Source organism: Aethalodelphis obliquidens, unplaced genomic scaffold (assembly GCF_003676395.1).
Source record: "Aethalodelphis obliquidens isolate GAN/ISIS:26980383/991018 unplaced genomic scaffold, ASM367639v1 scaffold12, whole genome shotgun sequence".
In the NCBI taxonomy this organism is placed as follows: Eukaryota; Metazoa; Chordata; class Mammalia; order Artiodactyla; family Delphinidae; genus Aethalodelphis; species Aethalodelphis obliquidens.
The window spans coordinates 39,798,811-39,820,086 of NW_020837956.1; positions in this window are offsets into that span (position 1 = coordinate 39,798,811).

Genomic DNA, 21,276 nt, shown 5'->3' on the forward strand with positions numbered 1-21,276 from the left:
GGTGAACTTTCCTCTGGTCTTGGTCTAGTGCATGTTACAGGCTCCTCATTGCCTCCCAGATCAAGCCATTCCTGAAGGTGCCCTCATTTCTGGCTCATCTACTTCTCTCCTCCATGCCTCTTTCACTGGCCCTAGTTAAGTGCATGTTATAGGGATACAATATTGAGCCTTTAAAGGTCTGAGGAAAGGATTCTGGATTCTCCCGTGCAAGGTTCATGGGCCCTTGGGCTCTGATTTTTCTGTAGTTTATAATGTACATGTGCGGACACACCATAAAACCGTGTTGGTGTTTACCTACTCCTGGAAACAAATGTCCCTTTCACAGAACACTCTTAGTTTTAATGTCAAGCACCGCAGTGATACCTACAAAGGAGCAGTAATTGCTAGTCATCCTGACATGATAGCTCTTCAACAAAGATTGAGACAGCAGGTCGGGGTTCCTCTCTCTCCCTCTCTCTCTCTCTGTCTTGGTCTGTCTGTCTTTCTCTGTCTTTTTAATCATGATGATGTTTCACAGTTTCCACAAGAAGCCAACAGATGCCTCCTCTGTTTTTGCAAAGCAGTCACATTAGCACGCACAGAAGAAAGGAAAGAAATTGATTCACTTTACACCCCCTAGAAGTTCACCACCGAGATGGACATCAACACGGGTAAGAGAAATAGCTTTGTAAGTAGTCTTGTTAAACACACACACACATGGGCTTCCCTGGTGGTGCAGTGGTTGAGAGTCCTCCTGCCGATGCAAGGAGCATGAGTTTGTGCCCCGGTCTGGGAAGATCCCACATGCCGCGGAGGGGCTGGGCCCGTGAGCCATGGCCGCTGAGCCTGCGCGTCCGGAACCTGTGCTCCGCAGCGGGAGAGGCCACGACAATGAGAGGCCTGCGTACCACACACACACACAAAAAAAACACAGACACACAAGAAATGAAAAGTACTCACGCTCAGAGGTAGGCATTTTAATCTAAAATCTGCAGTAAAACATCACCACTCTGGTTGTCCTGGCAAAGGCTTTGGAGAATCCTGACTAAAATTCCTCTGAGGCTCAGTCCTGGATTTTCATGGAGAGAGTAGACGGCCTGCTGGGAGCCTCACCACACACAGGAAGACAGCAGCGAGCTTGGTAACAAGATTTTAGCTGCTCCAACTTCCCAGGACAACAGCCCGAGCCTTCCAGTGGCTGTGTCAATTTCCAAAGTATTCACCTCAGTTATGAAATCACTAGGACTCCATGAAGATGTACTGAGTCAAATCAAACCTCTTATTTTATGATATTTCCCATTCACCAGTGGAGAAGAAATTTTTAAAAAGTGAATAAAAGAAAATAAAAATGACACAAGAAGGTGGAGGGTGCCTAAGACGACACCTCCTAGGTCGCCGGTCTAGGGCACCTGGACATTCCTTCATAGGGTCCCACTTTGTGGGATCACCAGGGAGCTTGGCATGTGCTTCTCATGGGTAGTGAGCTCTCAGTTTCTCCCCCACCCTCTTGGAGCCCCCTGCTCTCTGGGATTGGTGGTATTGGGGTTGTATTTATAACTGAGTCAAGAGACTAAAATGAAGCAAATATAAAATACAGAGCTATTTGCACCTCTGTTAGAAACCAAGACATCAGCATACATCACCTGCCCTTAATGAGGAAGAGCCATGCAGGGCAGCAAAGCCAAATAACCACACAGCAACGCTGAAGGCGCCAGCCATAATAACTAGAGGAAGCGTAGACTCCCGTCCAGGGTACGGATTATTGCAAACTTGTTATACAATTGATTTCCAGTGTAACAGGGTCTGGGTCCCTTCCAGCAGACCCTCGGCTAACAGCTAGTCCCAGAGCCTGGGTCCCTGCTGCAGCTGCCAGGCCACACCGATCTTTGTAAGAGCCAGGATGAAGCAGAGCCGTCCCTCCTCCAGGGCTGGCAGGAGGTGCAGACCTTGCTAGGCCCCCAAGCCCACAGCAGAGCATTCTGAAGCCCCAGGGGTCTCAGGCTGGGAGTGGGAGTGGGAAGGTTGGTGGAAGAATGATCCCCCTTGGGTCATTACAGAAGCAGTAGCATTCCGTATTCTCATGGACCTGCCTGTTACTTAGACTGCATCGCCCCTTCCCGGCCCCTACACCTGCCTCCCAGATCAAGCCATTCCTGAAGGTGCTTCAGTTCTGGCCCACCTTCCGGGCTCATCTGCTTCTCTCCTTCATGCCAGAGCCACGCTGAGCCTACAGCCTCTCACCTTGTCCACCTGCCCTTTCTACCAGCTGAGGGCACGGAGCGCCTTCTGCTGGGAGTATTCTTTCCCCTTCATCTCCCTGGAAAATGCCCTCTGTTTCTAGATGGGATCCAGTGTTCTCTAGGTCAGTTTGCTAAGGCTGCAGAGGCAAAGCACCACAGCCTGGGAGGCTTCATCGACAGAAAAGTGCTCTCATGGTTTTGAGACTGAAAGTGTGAGATCAGGTGTGGGCAGGTTGGCTCCTTCTGAGGCTGGGAGGGAGGTTTGCCCCATATCCCTCTTCTGGCTTCTGTCAGTTTGCTGCCCATCTTTGATGTCCCTTGACTTGTAGAAGCATCGTCCAATCTCTGTCTTCATCTTCACCTTCTCCCCACGTGTTTGTATCCAAATTCCCCTCTTTGTATAAGGACACAGCCATACTGGATTGAGGCCCACGCTAGTGATCTCATTCTAACCTGATCACCTGTGAAGACCCTGCTTCCAAATAAAATCACAGTCGCAGGTACTGGGGGTGGGATAGGAATTTAACACATCTTGTGGGGACACGATCAACCCATAAATCCCCTCTTCACATTGCATGTCCCACTCCCATCCCAGCCAGGCCCCCCTTGATGTGGCCCACAGACCCCCATACATATACCCCGGCTACACCTAGGCTCCCAGGAGATGGGCTATTTCACTTCCTGATTCCTGCCCCACTTCTCTGAGCTCCTTGAGGGCAGAAGCAGTGAAGACATCTTTAGACTGGGTCCCGCCCACCATGGCCCCAGAGTAGGGACCGAAGAGAAAAATGGCTGTCAGCTTAACAAGATGTCCCACATCCTCCTAATCTTCAAATCGATGAGGGTCATCTCTTCTCTGAGACTGTAAATCCCTTTGGGGAGGGCTCCCCGTTGTCCCCTGCACCTTTCCCACAGTGGGTTCTGGAGGAAGCCAGAAAGTACTGGATTTGTCCCATCAACACACCCACGAGGATGCTGGATCTACCTGGGTGCTTGTCGTGAAAAGTCTACAGAGGAAACAGGTTTGGTTGTTTCAGGACCGCATCTGCGTCTTTCACAGGAAGAGACAGAGAGGCCCGATTTCTCCCTAAATTCATCCACCCCTGAGAATAGAATTTTCATTTCTGGAACTTCTCATTAAGTGTTATTTGAGAGCACGCAGTTGGTATTTCTCTAAATATATTTGGGTTGCTAATCTCTTGACCCTTGAAGGGAATCTCTTAGTAAGTATTTTTAGCATTCAAATAAAAGTAGCAAGTATCACTGACTAATTTTAGGCCAACCCTCAAGAATAAAACACATGCCTCTTTGGAGAAAAGTTTCCTGACTGTCATGAACCAGTTGTTCCTTTTCAACAACCTCTGGTTTCAAGTATCAAGGTGTGCTTAAGAGTTCTACAGAGCAAACATCCTGTATTTTATCCTATGGCTACACCTTCTAATTGACTTAGACACGACACAAAGGAAGCAATAGCTCTCCTTATCGGCCAAGGGAGATGCAACAAATGTGCACTTCCTGATGCTGCAGTTGATGTGGGTCAGGCATCTTCCCTCCTGGCCACAGAAGCGTCCGCTTTCCTATCCACTGTGCCTGCATCCTTCGTAGGATTGAACACGCCTGGGAGAAGACGTGGGGCAGCTGCCTGAAATCCCCCAGCAAGTGCTCTTTTGTTCCTTGAAGACTCTCATTTTGCTTTCCTCTGACCTGAGCTCTGCAGGCTGACCACGTGGGCAGCTGGGGAAAAATGGTGGAGGTTTCCTCTACTATGGTTGTTGTTTTTAAATAGCAGCTTTATTGAGGTACAATTAACATACCGTAACATTCTGCAATATACAAGTCAGTGGTTTTCACAGAGTTGTGCAAACAACACCATTGCCTAATTCCAGAACATATTCAACACCCCAAAAAGAAATCCCATTCCCATTAGCAGTCACCCCCATCCCTGTCCCTGGCAACCACTAATCTACTTTCTGTTTCCGTGGATAAAGAGGAAGATTAGCTTCAGGGATCGGCTTGTATATTCAATGCTTTGCTCAGTAAACAAGACAAAATACAAAGACTCAACGGTAATTCAGTTTAATTTTCTAGGGAACTCATTCTGTCTTATTAAAAGAAAAACAGTGACTTTTCATTAGGACTGATGGATTTATTTAGCTCCTGTCCTTGCGGGACAGACGGGAGAGACCGAGGTGTCAGGAAGCTTGGACTCACCTGTCCTAGTCTCTTAGGGTGTGATCTGGCCTCGTGAAGCTGGGAGCTCGTAAACGTTGGGTGAATCCATGACGGACCAGAAGCGGGCACTGAGGACAGCACGGCGGGGCTCATCCTCAGAGCGCTGTCAAGTTACGACAGACTATGCAGGTGGGCGGCTCTGGGTCCACAGCCCCTCCATCAAGCCTGATTCACAGCTCAGTGATAACAGAGCTTGAGTGGACCAGTCCCCTGAGGGGTGAGCTGGAGGCAAGACTTGAATTTCTAGTTTCTTTGGGCATCCCTGCCCTGTTCTGTGTTGAGCAAAGTCAGTGACTGAATAAATACTTTCTGATGATGGACTTGGCAGGTAAAAATCATAACTCAGACAGCACAAACACTCACACATCCGTGTGTTTACTCAACAGACATTGACGATTGTCGTGGAAAGCACGCCCACACCGCTCTCTCGAGAACAGAAGACTAGCATGGATCTGGACACTGTCCTCAGGAGCTCACAGCCACTTTGGAACACGTGCAAAGGGGCAGAAAGAGAGGGCACACTTACCAACAGCCACGTTAGGAGTGAAAACTGACCAAGTCTAGGAACCAAGGCCGGGAGGAATGACAGGTTTGGAGTGGGAAGAAATTGCTTCCACCAGGCTGGCGAGCCCTGTGACCATCTACCCCTCGCTGTACGTGGGCGCGCAAGCTTACACACACGTGTGCACACACACACAGACACCCGTAATGAGAAAACTCCCTGATCACTGAGCACTCACTCTTGGTCAGATGCCTTGCTCATAGCTTTATGTGCGTAGTTTCCCTTTGCCTTTTAATAACCGCCAAAGATAGAAATGTTATCCCCTTCTGTCCTCAAGGAAGTGGAGAAATTTCAAATATCATAGATCTCGGACAGTTGGAATCCAGGGCCATCTGACGTTTAACTTGTGCTCTCATCCAGGAAGCCGAGGTGCCCCTCTGACTCTGGAGGGAAGGGACACTGGAGCCAGTTCTCAGTACAGGTGGCAGTTGGACAGGTTACCGTGAGGGGGATGTCCAGCCACGTGGGAGGAACAGAGGGCGCAGAGCCGGGGGCATGGGGTTGGGATGCAGGAAGGGTAAGCAGAGTGTGGCAGGACAGGGACTCTGGCTCAGATCTGTCCACACAAAGGCCTCCAGGCTTACATCCCACAGCGCTTCCGCTAAGCTGTAGAAACTGTGTACAATTCTCATCATAGGATTTGGGTACATGAAAGACTTTGAAAACCCAGCAACCCCCAGGGCAAGGGACACGAACAGAGCTCCCCTGTGGTAGCCAGGAGCTAATCCTCCTGTGGAACGAGTGCATCCCAGGCCCATGCCCTGTGCAGCTCCGTGCCCAGGACCGCGGGGTGAAGGGGGAACCACGGGCTGGGCCAGAGAACCTGGAGCTGAGACCTGGGGGGAACGTGGGTCAGCCTGCAGAGCTCAGGTCAGAGGAAAGCAAAATGACAGTCTTCAAGAAACAAAAGAGCACTTGCTGGGGGATTTCAGCAGGATCAAGTAATTTCCAAAGAAGAATAAAAATTGGTAGATTGCAGGGGCTTCCCTGGTGGCGCAGTGGTTGAAAATCTGCCTGCTAATGCAGGGGACACGGGTTCGAGCCCGGTCTGGGAGGACCCCACATGTCGCGGAGCAACTAGGCCCGTAAGCCACAACTACTGAGCCTGCGCATCTGGAGCCTGTGCTCCTCAACAAGAGAGGCCGCGATAGTGAAAGGCCCGCGCACTGCGATGAAGAGTGGCCCCTGCTTGCCGCAACTAGAGAAAGCCCTCGCACAGAAACGAAGACCCAACACAGCCAAAAAGATAAATTAATTATTAAATAAATAAAAATTAAAAAAATAAATTGGTAGATTGCAGCACTTTCAAATCACCCAACTTTGTAGCTTCAACCGGTATCCTTAGGTGAGGGCAACTAAAAGCAGGGACTCTAGACCCAAAAGGATGGGTTTGAGTTTTCAAGCTGCTGCTCATGAGCTGTGTGACTTTAGAAAAGTTCATAAACCTCTCTGTGCTTCAGTTTTCTCATCTGTACAGCAGGGCTAACGTGACAGGCTCGTGAGGATTCAAAACCTTCTACATGTGAAGTGAGGATAGTGGTCCCGGGCTCACGGGGAGCCCCAGCAGATACCAGTTTTCTTTCCATGGCCATGGTCGCTTCCCAGGATGCCTGGCAAAGCCCTGGACACGTGTGCTTTCCCTGGATGCCCAAATAACCGGGGTTCTTAGAATAGGAGACGATTCTTCAAAGGGAACATGAAAGCTTATCGGGAAACATCAGAAAACTGGGTAGGTTTTAACAGCTGCCAAGTATGAATGTATGGGACAGTTCAGGAAGAGGAGAGTAGACTCTGGAGACCCCTTTCTGAAACACTGATTCTCCTGAACCCACTTCAGATGAGCAGTACAAACCGCACCGCTAAAGGGAGAGTGGAGGGCAGGGTGAGCGCACCAACGCACAGGTTGCTGGGACCCGTACCAGCCCTCTAACTAGTCTGTGTCCCTCGTCATCCACTCACTGATTTTATAAATATTGCTGAAGCCAGTAGTCGCCTGTGTCTGACACTGTGGGTTATAAAAGAAGGATAATCAGGAAGACTTTTTTTCAGCCACATGCAGTCTTATAGGAGAGATTCTACATCCCTGTTAACGTTAAGAGACTTCACATAATTTCCAAGAGAATGAAATCACCACCTTTGTGTATTCTTCTCCAAAATGTTTAACTTGAATCCATTCAAGCTTTTAGTTAGAGGTAGTTAAGCAATGCCCAACCTGAACATCGTCTCTCCCACCAGGCCGTGCATGAGAAGAAGAACTGTTCTATATTCAAGAAGACATGGGGCTTCACTGTTGATTTGGACGGGGTGTGGCTTTGCTCACACAGAGACAAACGGGGAAAATGCAGGACCTGGGTACGCAGTTTAGGTCTACTCCCCACAACTGTGTGTGTGCGTTTCATGTCAGTAAAAGGGAGACTGAATTTTAAAATGTGACCTGAGCAGTGTGGGTAGTCGGCGCTAAGAGTTTAGAGGAGAGAGCGGTGATTGCAAGTGAAGGGGTCAGGGAGGTGACGGAACAGGCAGGACTTCTACCGTTCCTGAGATGGCCGGCAGAATCCAGTGTGTGATCGGGACTTGTGGGGTGCGGTGGATCTCGTCTGGATGAGGGTCTGACTTAATTGGAATGCAGCTCAGTGAAGATGTCCTCTGCCCGACACTGATGCGCGGTAGTATGTGTGTGTGGGAAACGCTGAGTACAGTGGCCTGCCAGTAAGAGCAGTTAAAATATTAATAGTCATTCATGATCAAATCTACTTTTTCCCCTCACCAAAAACACTTCTCCAGAGAGAAATGAAGCCACATAGCCTAGTGGATGAGAGCACATTTTCTGGTTTCAGGATGCCCGGTTTTGAGTCTCTCTTCTGTCATCCACTGCTGAGTAATCTTAGAGGAGTTACTTAACCTCTCTGTGCCTTTGTTTACTTGAGTAACAATGCAGGTGATAATAGCCCTACTCAAGTCATTAGGTTGCTGTACTACACGACTTACTCTGGGTAAAGCTTAGAACAGTCCCTGACACATGTAAATTCTAAAGCAATCTGTCAATGCCTTGGATTTAAAATAATAATAATAATAATAATAAATTCACACAAGTCCAACATCAAATTCATTTAAGTACCGAAAGGAGATAAACAATATATTTACAATGGACTGTGGAATTACACGCTACTTTCATTGCTTTTTTTATGCTTATTTATGTTTTCTTTCATTTGCCGCAATTAATAAGTGGGATTTTTACAACAGAAGCAAAGCAATGCAAATTATATTAGATCTTTAGCTATGAGGAATAATATAGTCTTTGTTTATATGGTATTTAAAGACAGAAAAGATTTGCATATATTCTTGGATCTGAATCCCATATTATCCTCATTATGACAGTGGAAACAGTGAGCCAAGGGTCTGAAGGGTTAAACTTCTTTCCAAGGTCTCAGCATTAGAGCTGGCCTTCTGCACCACAGCCAAAGTTTTCCCCTTTGCTTCTTATCTGCAATGAAAAATATAGGAATGCAATTGACAGGCCTCCTTAGTGATATTTCAGAGCCCCTTGTCGGTACCTGCAATACACTCTTGTGTCCAGGAGCACTTGGAATTCCTAAGCCCCTAAACAAGGAGTGTTTTTGAGGAAGCCAGCACAAGTCTGCCGCTTTCTTATGCATGCTTCCGCACTAATTCTGAAAGCCATGACAAAGGGAGCAGGGCGTTGGCAGGCAGGGGTCCTGTGGGCCCATTCAAATGCCTCCGACCCAGTTTTCAATCTGAGAAGGTCGGCAAGGTGTGGAGAAAATGCCCATGCCACGCGCTGGCAAAAGCTCCAAGTTGAACTCTGCCAAATCCCACAGCCAGCTCCTGAGAAGTCACTTTTTCTTTCTCTTCCCTGAGGCCCTTTCCACTTCCAAAGCTACTTTATTGTTCTGAGACTGTGTCTCCCTCCGGCCCGTGGTCCTTAGGAGACAGGCGAGAAAAGGACTTGTTAATGAATGATTGCTGGCTGATCCATCAGGGGCTCTGACACCCACCTTTGGTGAGCTGGAGCCAGGATCTCTGCCGGCGGTGATGCAACCCAGCACTGCTCAGAGGAGCGTTTAAGACCCATTGGTCCCCTCGATTCTTGCAGGGCGACCCTGCTGCCCTCCATTTCCCTTAAAGTTTTGCTGATTTGATATTCTTTTTCCCCCTAAATTGTTGCTTTACTTTTCTGCATTCCCTGACTTGACTGTTCCATGTTGCTACGGTGGGATTTCTCTGGTTGTTTGGGGCAGGGGTGGGGAAGCTATAAAAACCTAAAAGGATTGAAGACTCCTGGGGGGAAAAGTGATTTGTAAGACTTAAAACAATATCATCAACACAAAAGACATTGTTAAAATGGAGAGGGGGGAGGAGTGATGAAGTGTATGCCTCATGTACACATTAGTCCCCAACGAGTCCCAGGACAGAGCAGCGAGAGAAAAATGGAACTTGGGAAAAGTTTATCGTGTCCCAGGCGTGGACTCAGTAAGCTCTTTGCGTCAGTCATCTTCTTTAACCCCCATTAGAACTTTTGAGATGGGGACTACTATTCTCTTCTCACAGATAAGGAAATTGAGTCCGAGGAAAGCTAAGTGACTTGCCCAAGGCCTAAGTAGCACAGCCAGAACTCAAGCCCAGATTCAGTTTCCTCAGCATCAGAGCCTTTAGTCCCGACACGACACACAACCACGTCGGAAGGCAGAGCCCAGAGCAGTTCGGTGATTAGCCAGGGACCACGCAGCAGGTGAGTGGTTGAATAAGGAACCGAACTCAGGCTTCCCAGAATTCCATAGAACACGTTTCACACGTGCACATGCACACGCACGCACACTCACTGACCAAATCAGCTCTTTCACTGCACTCAGTGGGTAAACACCACTTGTTCAAAATGAGTTGGTATCATTTGTTAATAACTTTTTGACTAGAGCCTACACAAGTTCAGACAGATGGGCTGACGGGCTAAACAAAGCAGGAGGGACACAGGAATCCCCGGCTGAGCGTCAGTCCTCTGAGAAGCCTGATGCGAAGTGAATGACACAGCCATAAACGGAGAGGACACGAACCCGTAATCAACGGGCGCCGTTGTATAAACACACAAGCACCAGTGATAAATGCCGTTTGGAGGGGCAAAGTCCAAGGGTTAACACTCCCTCCAGAGGGCAAGCGGGTTGACCACAGGGGCAGCAGGGAGCCCTCCGGGTGGAGCAGTCACTGCAGGGCTCCTGAGGGCTGGGTGGCCTGTCCAGCAGGCCAGGGTGCAGCCCCTGCAGTGCAGGAGCCCAGAGGCATGGGCCTCACCTGGTGCCTGGACACAGTGCACGCAGAACAGGACCGGCGGGGGCTCTGAGGGACCCGAGACAGTGGCAACTGATGTCACGGCCAAGCTGGGCAGCCTTTAGAGTCAGCACTCACACCAACCATACGTCACACTTCCCCGTAACAAACAGCACCGAAACCTGATTTTAAGCGGTTATTCTCAGTGTTGACCTAATTGGATGACCTCATTCATAAATTCTTATTTAAGGCTGAGGTCTAGGTGTTTAATGAACAGCTGTGTTGGCTCAGGCAGAAGGCATAGTGGAAGAATCAAGACCAGAGACAGCTGGCCAAAAAGAGTCATTTACTAGCTGAATTTCCTCAAGTTAGCTACTTAACCCTTCTGCTCCTTGGTTTACTGACTTACTTTAGATGAGAATATCCCCATTACACCCACAAAAGAACACTGTAGAGTGGTGTGAGATGGTGTATATCTTATAGAGTGACTAGCCCATAATAGGTATTTAAGATCTATTCTAATATACTAAATTAGGTATATTCTAATAAAAAAGCTAACAAATATATGTATTTAATTACAACGCTAATAAATATATACCTATTTAATAATTATATATTTCTGAAACTTATTAGACTTTAAAAAACAAATTATTTTAAAATGGCAACTGTCTTGCATTTTATCTAATAAAGTTCCCTTTAAGTTATTTTTTCCCTTTTCGGATCTTCAAATGCCATGTGAATTTCATAAGACATCCCCATTCTAGCAAGGGAGAATTAAAGAGGTGATGTTTTGTAAAAGTGATTTGATTCAAAATACCCATAAAATCCCCTTGTCTATTTGCCTTCAAACATGTGTACCAGTGATCAAAAAATACGTAATAGAAAATTTCCAACATACAGAAAAATAAATGCAATGAACCTCACGTTTATATTATCCCTCTTCAATAATCAATAATTCATGGCCATTCCCTTCATTAATAACTCATCTACTAGATTTTTTTATTGAATTATAGTTGATTTACAATGTTGTGTTAGTTTCTGGTGTACAGGAAAGTGATCCAGTAATATATATACATATAGTTACATATATATGTATATAAACATTCTTTTTCAGATTATCCATTATAGTTTATTACAAGATATTGAATATAGTTCCCTGTGCTACAGAGTAGGACCTTGTTGTTATCTACTGGATTATTTTGAAGCAAATCCCAACATCATATCGATCCTGTGATTTTTAAATAGTTCTTTTTATATGTTTATAATGATACAGAAGAACTTAGTAGCCAGTGATTTTCTTGAATTAATTTACGTTATGCTATATTGTAAAGCACAGATTAGATACGACTTGATTTCCCGTTCTTCCACAAGCTGGATCACTAGCAGGCCTCCCACCATTAATCATTCATGAATTAGGAGTATATTAACAGCAGTAATGAGGACTGTTATTTATTGATTATCCACTCTGTGCCAGCACTGATCCACACCACGTATTTTCCAGGAAAACAAAGCCCAGGTGGATGAACTATTTTGCCCAATCTTAAGCAACGGGTAAGTGTCTGAATGGAGATTTGATCTTAAGCCTTTAGAAATCCAAGAGCTTTCAGTTGTATCATTGGGAAAACTACTATTGAGATTGCACATTTCCTTGGATATGTCCCCATGTGTGTCCTGATAACACTTAAAAATGTCCATCAGTGCAGTGGTACCAATGCCTTTTGACTTCATCATCGTTTCCATTCAAATGAAATATTAACTTTCACGGTCTTTAGACGTGAGTTGCTATTAACAGAAACGTGAAAAAAGAGCGCGAGCAGTGACTCCTGGGCTTCTGGGTGTAAAGCCAGAGATTTGTAAGAACACTTGCAGGGTTAATGCGCACCTTTGCCGGGAAATCTAAGCCACTCACCTGCTCACGCCCCCAGGTCACAGCCCTTGGTTGATCCTGGGCTGGACCTGAGCAAGGTGCAAAATTCCTCTGTAACCTCCAGGGAGGCGTGAGCCCCCGCAGAAGTGGAGCTGAGCAGAGAGGTTCCCGTCACCTCCAGTTCATCAGAAGAAGAGGCCAATGTCTCCTTTCACGTAGCAAGAACAATGCGTGACACGGAAGCCTGGACCCAGGTGAAGGCTCCTACCTTCCAGTGATTTCCAATGTCACAGGCACTCAGGACCTCCAGCCCAAGTGTATAATTTACATTTCGGAAAATGCCCACATGGTCAGATGTAGATTACTGAGGAAATCTTATCCCTTTGCCACAGAAGCCAGTCCTTCATTGTAATTTATACAAAACACTGAACTAAATAAACATCTATTTGACTAAATTGACCCTAATTGTCTAATAGTAAGTTTCTGCCTTTGGGCCAAGTAGAGGCTTGATAGAAAAAATTGTGTTCAGTGGCAGAAAACAAAGAAAATGATAATTTTTGCATAAAACAATTGCCCTATATAATCTTACCTGCTTATTAGTAATACATCATGTAGGCTTTAATCACAATCTTTCACTGTATGAAATAGCCATTATCTAAGTAACATATTAATCATGAATGTTGTTTCTCAGTCCATATGTGCAGCTTTGGACCTTCTGATCACAGAGATGCACTTCTTGGACCGGAGTGGTTGGGCGGGGCCATGTGACTAGTTTTAGCCAATGACACGTGAGAAGACTTGACACATGGAATTTCTGGGCCAAGCGAATTTGCTGCTGCTGCAGACTTTCTGGCGTGACCAGAGACATTTCTAGCAGTGGCCTGGGTTCTGGAGTGACGTGTGGAATAGTGGCCCTGGCTGATGTGAATCGTGCAAGATGGGAGCCGGAAATAAACCTCCTTGTTCTTAGCCACTGAGGATCCAGAGGGCTTTTCTTGTTGGTTGGTTGCTTGCTTTTGGCTCTTTCTTTCTTTTTTTTTTTTTTTTTTTAATCACCACACCATAGCTTATCCTGACTAATTCAGGTAAATTTTCCCAGTAGAAGAAATTTAGAAAGCCTCTACCCTTTCCTGAAAAGTCTGTGCTACAAATTTGGAAACAACCAAAAGAAACCACGGACTGCTTCTTTCATTTCATTTCACTTAATATTTAAATGTAACCATAAATGTTTTAAATAAACTTCAATAAGACTAGTATGTTTTAAAAATTGCTGCCTTCATTTCCACAAGAAATACCCTCTGGCAATGCTGACTCAGGTAATATGGTAAATACTGCATCATAAGAAATGGTATTCCTGTTGCCACTTTTTCACTTTGTGAAATGATTTATTTGTGGTACGAACCCTACTTCTCTTCTGGATGACGTCAGGTTTCTCACAGGCTTCATTTGAGGGGAGGCAGTAACAGGATCCCGTTCAGGTCCTGTCTCATTTCCATGCTGTCTCTCATCCCCACGGTATATACAAATACAGTAGGGCTGTCACTGCAGAGGCAGCATCCTTGGGGGATGCTGCACTGAAAGTGGCAGAAAAGGTGGCTTTCTGACTCCCGTTCCAGTTGTCATTCAGCTTCTGTGTCTTAACCCACTTCCCGGGTATGACAAGCATGACAACTTGATATCATTCACACATGACTCCTCTCTTCCTAGTAGACTGCTACAACTTTCCCAAGCCCAGGCTCTGTTCACAGGAACATAGTAGCTCTGTGGTGAGCAGGGGTCTCTTGCACAGCAGACCCCTGTCATGCGTATCCTGGGTGCTGCTCTCTCCACACGGCTTCATCTCGCCGTAGGTCCTTTTTGGTTTCCCAAACATAAGATAACGTCTCCGACCCACCAGTGCATCTTCCTCCAATGTTCTTAGCATAATTATGGCTGTACTTCCTAGGTACATATTAACTGTCATTTCTGCGGGATTTGGGAGAAAGGGGAGGTGAGAAGCTGAACATACCGAGCCGAAAGCACTCTGTTATTAAAGCAAATGACAGGTAAAATGGTAAATATACTGTATTAGTTTGCTTGGGCTGCCAGAACAAAGTACCAAAAACTAGGCAGCTTAAATAACAGAAAATTCTCATCTCCCAGTTCTGGAGGTCAGAAGACTGAGATCAAGGTGTCAGCACATATGGGTCCTTCTGAGGCTGTGAGGGAGTGTCTGTTCCAGGCTCTCTCCTACCTTCGGGGGCTTTGCTGACAATCTTCGGCGTTTCTTGTCTTAGAGATGCTTCACCCCAAGCATCTAGATTTCTATCTTTATCTTCACACGACATTCATTCTGTGCGCGTGTCTGTGTTCAAATTTCCCCTTTTATAAGCACACCAGTCACATTGGATTAGGGGTTCACCCTACTCTGGTATGACCTCACCTTAACTAATGACGTCTGCAATGACCCTATTTCACAGTAAGGGCATATCCTGAGGTACTTCAGGTTAGAATTTCAATGTATGAACTTGGGGGAGGACACAATTCTACCCATAATACATACCAATTGCTTACACCAGAAAATTATTATTTGCGTACGGCTTAGAGGGGTTTTATAAATCGGTATGCCATCGAATTAAGTCAGCTTTGGTGGGAAAATGATAAAATTTACTCTTTTCCATTTTTTTTTCCTTTCCATCCCCAAACTGAAACTTAACCCAACCTAGGGATGTAGCTTCAAGCCAGTGATGTAAAAAGAAGGAGTTCATGGGCAGATTTCTTGGAAACAGGAAATGATACTAATTTGGAGGGGGATGGAGCAGCATAGATGTAAGTGGGGCAACAACAAGGACAGAAGGAAATCTAGCCAGTAACACACACATCTTTGCAAACTCGCCAGCAGGAAGCAGGAGAGTGAACGGCATGAAGCCCTCTGAGTATCTGAAAAGGAGGGGTGCAGATTCTAGCCCTGTTTCGCCTCCCAATTATGTTTTATTTAAAATAAAAGAACGTACAAGAAAACGCTGCATCAGCCGCAGCATGTGACACACTGTTCTCCAACCTCAGGGAAGAGACCAAAACTCTCTGGTTCAGTCTGCTTCACTAAGCACCCATTCAGGTGTTCAGATGGTGAAAAATAAGTGAATCAATATTTTTGAAATAGTCATTGAGGTAGTCTTAGGGATGAGATATACACGCCTATTGGTTTCTTTGTGCCAATTTTTATTTTCTGCAAGTTTACATCTGAGTGTACATTTATGTTATCCCTCTTATCCGGCATCACTTTCTCTAGCACACACGTGGATCGAGGTATGCACATGGGTGTATTTCTGCACAGAGGCTGCATCAGTAAGCTTTTCTTGCATAAAGACCACTCTAAAACTTGTTGGCCTCAGCCAACCACCTTGCAGTTCAGGGTGGGCTCAGCTGGATGGTTCTTCTGTCCTCTGTGGACTCCTTCACAGGTCAGACTTGAGTCAGGCCCGATGACTTTAGGTGGGCTTTCCCTTCTGTCTGGGGCCTCAGCTGGGATCACTGAGCTGGCTGGACTCTGGTTTTGTAGCCTCATGAGCTCCAGGCTCGCTTACAGGGTGACCAACCAAGGTTCCAAAAGGGCAAGCACAGACATACATGGCTCCCCCAGGCCAGATGGTATCCGGCACAGCATCATCTCCACTGCATTCTACAGGCCAAAGCTAGTCGTGGGACAGCCCAGCTCCAGGGTTAAGAAAATGGACTCCATCTCTTGGAGCGGGTAGCTGCTAGGTCAAACACTAAGGACCTTGATGTAGGGGCAAGGGGTCACCAACATCCTTAACTTTAAAACTGCCACGTCCTTCTCCTCAGGGAAACAAAGGGGGCACTGGGTACAGGAGCAGAGCCAGGCCACCTAACCCTCAGGGGGGATGCAGCCCTGCTCCAAAGGTAGATCTGCTTGTCAAATCCGGAGCTTTGAGAAGAAGCTTCAAGAAACCCATTCTTAGTAGTAGGGCAGAAGCAGACTCATGCTGTTGCTTGTTAGAATACATTTCATCAGTTTGGAGACATTGTCTAGAAAGTATTGCAGTGTTATATACTTATTGGTTCATGTGTATAATTGTATGTATGTATGTACAAGTACACCTAGGCTGGCATTGTTAGGAGTAAGGATTTCCATGTCAATGAATTTTTCAGCAATTTAAGATTATCCTTTTAGCATTAAGTAGTTTAAATAAAAGTGAAACCATGTTGGGTAGAGAGCCTTCTAAGACACATGCAGCATCTCCCTGTTTCTTTTCTTTTTTTAATTTATTTTTTATTGAAGTATAGTTGTTTTACAATGTTGTGTTAATTACTGCTGTACAGCAAAGTGACTCGGCCATGCATATGCAAACATTCTTTTTCATATTCTCTTCTATTATGGTTTAATCGCAGTATATTGAATATAGTTCCCCTGTGCTGTACAGTAGGACCTTGATTTTTACCCATTCTATATAAACCACTTTGCATCTGCTAATCCCAAACTCCCAATCCAACCCTCTCCCACCCCCCCTCCACCTTGGCAACGATCAGTCTATTCTTTATGTCCCTGATTCTGTTTCTGTTTCATAGATGGGTTAATTTGTGTCAAATTTTAGATTCCACATATAGGTGATATCATATAATATTTGTCTTTCTCTTTCTGACTTACTTCACTTAGTACGATCGTGTCTAGCTGTATCCATGTTGCTGCAAATGGCACTGTTTCATTCTTTTTTGTGGCTGAGAAGTATTCCATTGTATATATGTACCACATCTTCTTTGTCTATTCATCTGTCCGCATCTCCCTGTTTCTTAATCAAGGTACAGAGTTACACCTTTCATCTGTAGCAAGATGGTGAACCTGGGAGGTGATGACACTAAATTATTCATCATTTTATTCCCAAAGTCTGGCATAGTTTCTCACATGTAGTAAGGGCTGAATAGATGCTCTTGGAATTGAAACAAATTGAGTGCTGAAAACAAATAGGAACTCATAGTAATAAGTCAGCTTTATCGTACGGCTAGCAACTATACTGTACTCTGTACAATAATGTAACCCCTTCAGAGGGACGGGGGGGGCATGGGACAGTTTAGACCAACACTAAGTGGCTCTAAACAGCTATTCTTGCTAGGTTCTGTTGTCTCTATTTGACAGTTCTTCTGTCTCCTACTGTAAAGGCTTTTTTTGTTCGTCTCCCTTCACAGCCACATCCTACCCCCAAATGTGTTATTTCCAGTCTGGAGAGCTGTCCTCACTACCCCTCACATATGTCAAATGCATTTCCACCTCAGTGCCCTTGCACTCACTATCCCCCCGCCTGGCTCTTTCATCAACTATCTTCATGGCTTGGACCCACTCTCCACTCAGGTCCCTGCTCCAGTGTCACCTAGACAAAAGGACTTTCCCTGGCCATTCTGTAGCCCTGTGTCTTACATCAAAGCCCACCTTTTTTTGCACAAACCCGCTCCATTCTCACACCCCTTTTAAATTTTCTTCACTGATTGAAATACGTGTATCTGTTTATCTAGTGTTTCCTCCACTAGTTCCATGAGAAGAAGGACTTTGTTTTGCTCCTGCTGCTTCCCGAACCCAAGACGGCACTCGTCACAAGGAGGTCCGCAATAAAAACGTGTTGGCTGAATGAGACACGCGAGACTGTGAGACTTTTTCCAAGATTAGAGTAAATATTAATGGGAACTGAAGAAGCCTTCCAGAAGCCATGGTAATTAACGAGGGACAGGCTTTGCATTATCTGTTTCAACTTGCCAGAGGCTTGGGCAAGTAGGGAGCCACACCTAACAATTCCCTCTGCAGGTTCTGGGTGGCGCTCCAGTAGCTGAGGTTAGAGAAATAACTTCCCAGGGAGAGGAGCATTAGTGCTTGTATTTATCAGTATAAACCCACCTTCCAGGCTGATCTTGTTTTGTCGTTTATAAGCTCTTCAGTCCTGACAAAATTGAAAAATACGTGTTTTTGACTAAAAGGTGTGCAGACAATGGTTTTCTAGGTCTACAAAAGTCAAATTTGTGGTTTCTGATTCTTCATATGCTGGTATGCCTGGAGGATGGTGTCCCGACCAAGCAGCCTGAAAGGCTTCCGTCCTGCGCCACTGTTTGGAGTCAGCCCCCAGCACCGAACAGTCAAGGTCCTCAAACCTAGTAGGCGTTCCTCAAGGTCACTACCGCTGCACACAGTAGCTTTCTCAGCGCCTTCTTTTTAAAGAGGAGACAGCAAAGTCTCAGTGATGTTCAGGGTCTTATTGGGGCTACTGGGGCAGAACTGGAATTTGAGACAAATTTGAACAAATGTAGGGTGGATTGCACCCTGGGGGAGCCTTTCCTGGCACCTGGATGGAGTAAAGCTCAGTTTCACCTGTGCGCTCCTCCAGTTTTCTCAACATAAATGTAGCCCATAAATTATTTTCAGAGCTACATAGTGAATACTGTCTTCCCAGAATAAACTGCACATTTTATGCATCCCTTTTTATTGCTGTACTCCTCCTGATTTTGTTAATGAATTAAATAAATGATTTGATACGTTAAAAAGAATCCATTGGGTCAACTAGAAAAGTCTGAGTGAGCTAAAGGAAGCTTTACTGTCATTGGCAGGCTACATAGTGCCTTCAGGGTCTGGTGGATGCAGACGCCCCTATGATTAGCATCCCTAAACCATTCTGGTAGAATCTCATGGAGGAGAAACATTAAAAAAGACCTCTTTGTCAAAACTATTGCCTAGCAATAGGGGAAAGGTTAACTAGATCAAAGTGTAAACACATTATGTTAACGTTTTGAAATCATTCTTGAAGAAATTGGCAATATCAAAAGCCTACTCTACAATATTAGGTGATTAAAAGCAAGGACAAAAGACATCAAAATAAATCTGTTTTACTTCTATTTTTCTTTCAAGGCACCTCAAATAGTAAAGGAGTTTCATGGGAGAATTCTGGTGCTAGTTAAACTCTACCAGACTATACAGAAAGAGCGCCCAAGTTCTTTTTACAGATAGAGAACAAACTGATTTAAGAAACCTGACTCATGATAGTATAAATCATACACCTGTAATCACCTGAATCTGTGTGCTTGTATATGTGCAGTCGAACACACACACACAAGTGTATATACGTGACATCTGTTTACTTCTCCCAGCACTGAAGTCCTCTTACTGTCTTTGGGAAATTTCCTACATTAAGTATTGCTGCCTCTCGTTGTAGAAGCTGAAAAAGACCAAGACACATTCCCAGCCAACTAGATGCACCTCTTCTGAACTTGGAATTACAAATGTGGAGCTATGCCCTGGGCGGCTGGAATGGAACATGTCAGGGGGAGTCACAGCTGCAGGGACAGTGGAAGTGTCCCCTGCAGAGTGCTGACACAGAAACCACTGGATGGCTTTTGGGGCATGGTTTTTTGGGCTTGGTGCTAGCTGCTACCCAGCCTTCCTTGTGTCTCTGTTTCCACACTGGGCTCTGCAGCCTTCCAGAAGATTCTACTGTTCAGTACGTTTGTCTATTTGTATTCGTGACCAGAGTTGATTTCTACTGCTCGCGCCTAAGAGCCTCGGCTACTTGCTGCATGTGCTACACAACAGGGCCTTGGGTTCAGTGCCAAATGTGACCTTGAAAAGCACGTGAGAAAACAGTTCAGAAAATATTGCAGACATCATATAGGATGCCAGGGTCCTGGCTTAGATGCTAAAGAAATATAACTTTCCATTTAGGAAGCCTGAGTCCATTAGTGAACTCCACTAATAGGTCATGAAAATTAATAGCTAGTAAATATATTATTAGCGTTTTTTGAATCTTCCTAATGGGAAAATCAACTATTTCAAAAGTAGCAAGAGTCACATTTGGCACCAGGACATTACTCAATGCTTAGTGTCTGCTCTTTCTTCTGACTTCTTGTGAAATAATTAGAGAAGTTCAAACAGAAATATGTGAGCCATCATGATTTTTTTTTTTTTGTATTGTAAACCATCATTATTTTCTTACTTACATTATGTATTCAATACTAATTTTCTATCTATGGCATAGTAAATTTATGGCTATGTAAATATGTTAATATTTCTCCATCTAGAAAATGAATGATTTTTATATGTTTTGTTTGTGAAATATTAACTGCAAAAATTCATTAAGTATAATGATAAGACTCATTACATAGTATCTTTCATCCTGAAGATTATTAGAAGGCTTTACAAACTAAAAGAAAAATAACCAAAAAAAAAAAAATCCCAAAGCTAATAGAACCACCATCCGTCACTGAAATAGAGCTATGCAGTTGTTTGCTTAGCCTATTTGAAGTCTTACCTCTCAGTGAAAAAAAAAAAATATCAAGCTTAAACTACTAAAAAATTACCAAATATTTTTTTCCTAATAATTAATATGATTTCCTGATTGTCTTTCAATTAATGTGTTTTACCTAGTTTGGGTTTTCAGGAATGGAATTAGTTGGAAGAAGGAGAAAATATTGATGGGTATTAGGATTTGGAAATAGGACCGGGGATCTACGTTAGCCAGGACTCTCTAGTAGGATACATAGAGATGTGTAAGAGGAGATCCAATATGGGAATTGACCCCCTGGGGTCATGGAGGCTGAGAACGCCTTGATCTGCCATTTGCAAGATGGAGACCCAGGAAAGTGGGTGACTTAATTCATTCTGAGACCAAAGACCCGAGAAACAGGGAAGCTGCTGGTGTCAGTCCCCAAGTCCAAAGGCTCAAGAACAAGGGGCTCCGACGTCTGAGGGTAGGAGGAGATGGACGTCCCAGCAGAAAGTCAGGCGGACAACACTCCCAGCCTTCCTGTGTCTTTTTCTTCTATTGGGGTTCTCAGACAATTGGTGAGGGTGGTTCTTTTTCACTCTGTCAACTGATGCAAATGCTAATTTCTTCCCATAAAACTCTGGCATGCACACCAAAAAATAATGTTTTATCAGCTATTTGGGCATTCCTTAGCCCAGTCAAGTATTCATGAAAATTAAACATCCCACGGTCCACTCTGGGCACCCCAATATTTTTTCCAAAGTTTTTTTGTTTGTTTGTTTGTTTTGCTGTATGCAGGCCTCTCACTGTTGTGGCCTCTCCCGTTGCAGAGCACAGGCTCCGGACACGCAGGCTCAGCGGCCACAGCTCACGGGCCCA